General features: G+C 38.1%; 1 long non-coding RNA gene across 1 annotated transcript; it reads right to left on the minus strand.

Moving 5' to 3' along the window:
- Positions 1-521: 521 nt before the first annotated feature.
- On the minus strand, positions 522-1,472 carry LOC143710347 (uncharacterized). The gene is made up of 2 exons (XR_013194531.1): positions 1,397-1,472; positions 522-693 (listed from the first exon to the last, which is right to left on the minus strand). It is a non-coding gene; the product is annotated as an uncharacterized LOC143710347 (long non-coding RNA).
- Positions 1,473-4,961: the final 3,489 nt, after the last annotated feature.

A 4,961-nucleotide genomic window follows, 5' to 3' on the forward strand; every position in this document is an offset into this window, starting at 1 on the left:
ACAACTGTGACAATGAGCACTTATTATGATCAGCTAAACACTGTATTTTCAAAAGTATGTTAAGTTTGCAGAACCATTTATGCAGTAAACTTGCACAACATTTTTGAATGAACACTTTATTAGTGTCAAATCCCTTTTATTGATTGTCTGTCAACTCTTAGTAACTTTATTATTCATGGCCACAGAAAAATACCCTTTTCTTAACATCTGTGATCACATCATTAAAGGGACTTTGATTTACAAGCAGTGGCCACAATCAAAACTCACATGAATGTGCACAAACGTTTTATTTAACTAAATCAACATATAACTAATCTAAACAAACACAATCATGCATACATGGGTAAAATGGAAAGTAAAATTTAATGAAACTGGAAACAGAAACAGGGGAATGAAACTATGGAAAAGGGTCATTTAACTATTTGACCAGAACCATAGTCTCAAAGTGCAAAGCACCTTGGTAACAATGGTTAAAAGTAATGGAACATTTGAAATCTTGTATAAAACACTGAACACACCACACAAACAAATTCATTTTTATTAGCCTTTTTATTTAATTAATTGTAGGCAACTCTTTATTTACACTTCAATGTCCTCTGACGCCTGAATATTTTGTCGTCCAGTCCCTCCTGCCCGGTCTGGCACATGTGAATTGGGTGACGGCGGCTGTCCCCATCTGCTGAGTAAGAGCACCTAAAACAGAAAATAAAATCACAGTGCAAAAAAATTTGCATTTAAGTTAAACAGGAGATTATATTTATTTGCATTGGTACATTCGTGCCGCGAGATGAAGTATGTAACGTGGGGCTGAGCCCTCCCAAGTTCCCCCTTGATGCCAGGCCTGGTTGTCATAACAGTGCGCGCAAAAATCGTGATATCGCATAAGCACTAGTACATTCATATTTTGGATTTGTATTACGACGAGATGGTATAATCAGCATTCCCAGTTACAACTCGAGATAGTTCTGCATTGAATAAAGTAAAGTAAGTCATGTCTTCTGTGTAATTCTGGCCCGCCGCGGTCACTTCTGTGGGTAGCGCTAGGTGGAGCACTATGCTAGCGTTGGTTCCGCCGGTGTTCTCCGGCGGTCAGAAGAAATAGCGGTGCTGTGTTAATAGATTTCCCGACACAAGCAATGGGTAGGCTACAGACATGTATTTTGAGCTAAATATCACGCAAATAGACTGGACTCGGAGGTTTTGCTAACTTTATAACCTAGAAGAGAACTACAAAGTAGGCCTAGGCTACTTTTGGCAGATTTTGACACAGTGGTAAAACAAAAATCTATTTCCTGCAGCACTGTGTCGGTTACTATACTAACCATCATGTTAACGATCAGTCTAACAGTATTTGATTAGGTACAATTCATTCATATCAAACATTAAGCAAGCTTACCTTTAGGCTTGTGCCAAGGGTCCAGAAATGAGCTGTGTCCAGTGCAGTACGTTGGTATAACACCCGTTGATCTCCCGGTCAACCAAAAATCTATTAATTTTCAATCATATTTCCCGGTCAACTATATTCGATGCATTTTCAATCATATTTCCCGGTCAACTATATGTCGATGACTTTTCAACAACACTGTCGTTTCCCGGTCAACTATAAATCAATTACTTTTCAACACATTCAGTGATCGCCCGGTAAACCAACTATCAATGCTTAATTAACTATAGATCAATATTGTTCCAATATCGTTGCCATCAACATTAATAACATCAGGTTTTCATCGACAGGGTAATGGTGATTCAACATTAATTTTGCATTGAAATTTCAATATCAACCATAATGATGATTCAGATGGAAAAACAATGTTTATTCAATGTTGGCTTGATGTCTGGGTTAGCTATTGAATGAGTTCAGTAGTTTGATGGTATTGAAGCTGCAATCAATTTCTTCCACGTTGGATGAAGAAATGATGTGGAACTTGCGATGTTAGCCTGACTCAGTCGTTGTCGGGAAAGAGGAAAGTTACGACATGGCTTGATGTGATGAGGCCCTGTTGACTTAAACCTCCATTTTGTAACAGTGCGTGTTTTTTTTAGCCCTTGCGTCAGTGAAACACCACACTACAGCCTGTAAAACATTTAAATAAATATCAGTAAATATTGGTAACTTAAATAATATAAGAAAGTTACATATTTAAAAAAAATAAACATTTGTTCTATATTTCCCGACAAAGATACGTAATTTAACGTACCGCTCTGCGCTTTGAGAGGGATGTTAGACACGAGCAGGAAAGAGACATTCATTCTCTTTTCTAATATCTTCATGATTTCTCCTGATGTTCCAAGCAACTGACACTTGTTGTATAAGGTCTGAAGAGCAAAGTTTATCTTCCACAGTGTCAAGACATTTAGTATATGTTTGATTTTGTGCTGCCAGTAAAAGCGAAACTAAAAGTAACTACAAATAAACTTGACGCGCCTTACCATAATAACAAGCACAAACTGTGTTAGATAAAATTTAATGTGAAAACAAAAAGCTATCAGGCCTATTATATTAGAATTTTTACTGTGGTAAAGTAGAACAAAACGCTGTAGGACAAATTAAAAGCGAACCAAAGGAAGAATAATCGGCTGACCAGATCGCAAAACGTAATACAAAGCCCACAAATCTTAAATTTATAGGCTCACGCGACGTAGGCCTACCTCTCTCATTCGGCACAAATCCAAATGTTTCCATGGCTGCAATGTATTGTATCATTTAATTACTGACCTATTATTTATTTTGTAAACAAAGCTTTGTGCTTCACGCTTGTCATAATATTCACATAAAACACATTCACGTACAAAAAAATGTGTTTTGTCGGACCACCGCTGATGATTCTCATCCACACATCAGGTGATGCGGTTGTCAAGTTTACCGGCACAGCCCTAGTATGTGTGCGATCTTGATTAAGTAGCCTAATACTAAAACATTCATTCAGAGAGTTTAGATTAATACATATACAAGGCACTATAAAAAAAAGCACATGATTACATGGGAAAACTGGATACATGATTGTACATATGTGACCGTGGACCACAAAATCAAAAAACCACAAAACCACAAAAAGTCTTATGGGTCATTTTCTTTAAATTGAGATGTATACATCACATGAAAGCTGAATAAATAAGCTTTTCATTGATCCATAGGTTTGTTAGGATATGACAATATTTGGCCGAGATACAATCTGGAATCTGATGGGGCACAAAATCTAAACATTCAGAAAATCGCCTTTAAAGTTCTCCAAATGAAGTCCTTAGCTACGCATTACTAATGAGAGGAAATAAAGGAAATTTACACCTTTGCGAGTTCCCCACAACTAAATTCAAGTGTGTGTGTGTGTGTGTGTGTGTGTGTGTGTGTGTGTGTGTGTGTGTGTGTGTGTGTGTGTGTGTGTGTGTGTGTGTGTGTGTGTGTGTGTGTGTGTGTGGTTACAAAACTGTTCCACACATTGATCGAATTCGTCGTCTTTCAGGCAGGGTTCGAATTATGATTTCATCTTTGTGGGGGTCTCTTTAAAAAAAGAAAAAAAAAGTTGCCTACGAGCAGGCGCGGTGTGGTGTGTGTGTTAAATAAATTGCTTTTAACAATTAGGCTACTCATTTCTAATATTGAAATATCAGTAGCCCAAATGCCTTCTTTTGGAAAACATGCTTATTTTAGGCTGTTTACCCTGCACTACGATCACACCGGTGTAATCATTCTAGGCTGGTCCCTGGAGCATACGATCACACCAGTGTGATTAATGGTCAGTGCATCACGTGATCAACTGCTAAATTCAAACGTGCTTGCTTTTTGGCTGGCACTGAGCCAGAGACGGACGCACTCAAGCCCCGTTCACACCGCCAGCGACACGCAGCGACAAAGCGACATGATCGCATTCATTTCAATGGAGCGCTGGCGACTTCCGGCGACACGAGTGACATTGACCGTTGGCGACAGAATGTGGGCGTGTCAAGCGAGAAATTTCAACTTTATGCAAACGAGAAGCGATTTTCGTGAGCGACAACCAATTGGAAAGAAGCCTTTTCAGTGGAGCTCACGTCACCGTCTCGAGTGCAGGCAAGACAGAAGAGTTCCAGTATGATTTCACTGTTTTATATGATTTGACTAACATATATGGATATAATAAAATGACGCATGGAAAAGAAACTGTCGACAGTCTCAGTGAGTCTAATTCATACATTTATAGTTCGAGTGGTGTAATTTTATGATGCAAGTTTAGTAGCCTACTGCTGCAGTTCATTTTACAGTTTCCCCTGCATTGTGTTGACTATTAGGGACAAGAAAATTGATTATTTGTCAAATTCGAATGGCGTTTTAGTAATTTATGATAGTATGAGTGAGTTCAATTTGTTGATTGATCGATCGTTAATCTAGTAAATTATTTAATCCACTGAACACTGCTGTGGTAATATAAAAACACAACAGCATATACTGTTTCTTTTTAGCCTAATTCCTAGTCAAATTAAAATCGTATAGTTGTATATATCACTTGTGATGGTATTTTGTATAGATATGGCCAGACGTGCAGTCTACCAATAACATTAGAGCGACACCACTACGAACGCCCACAAGCGACTTCAGAGTACAGAGCGACATACAGCGACAAAGTCGCTGGCGGTGTGAACGGGGCTTCAGTGCTGACATATATCACAACTACTGAGTGTTTTCAACCACATAATGTTTATTTTAGGTTTCAAACATTTAAATACACATAAGTACTTGCAAAACAAGGATTTTAAGTTTGTAAAATACACACTGATGTTTTTGGAAGCGGCAACAATAATCCTTTCCATTATAAGACGACACGTTTTGTTCATATCAGATACAGATTGTGTAAGTAGCTTTACATTTTACCCTATTCTTCTCCCAGTTCACCGGCCACTTACTTTCATGTATTTCGTGAGAAGTGGAGGAATTGACGTCTGTAAATCCAACAGATACGATTCTCTGAACTTTGAAACAAACTAAC

This window comes from Siphateles boraxobius, unplaced genomic scaffold, assembly GCF_051911475.1.
Source record: "Siphateles boraxobius isolate OS27281-9 unplaced genomic scaffold, OSU_SipBor_1 461, whole genome shotgun sequence".
NCBI lineage: Eukaryota > Metazoa > Chordata > Actinopteri > Cypriniformes > Leuciscidae > Siphateles > Siphateles boraxobius.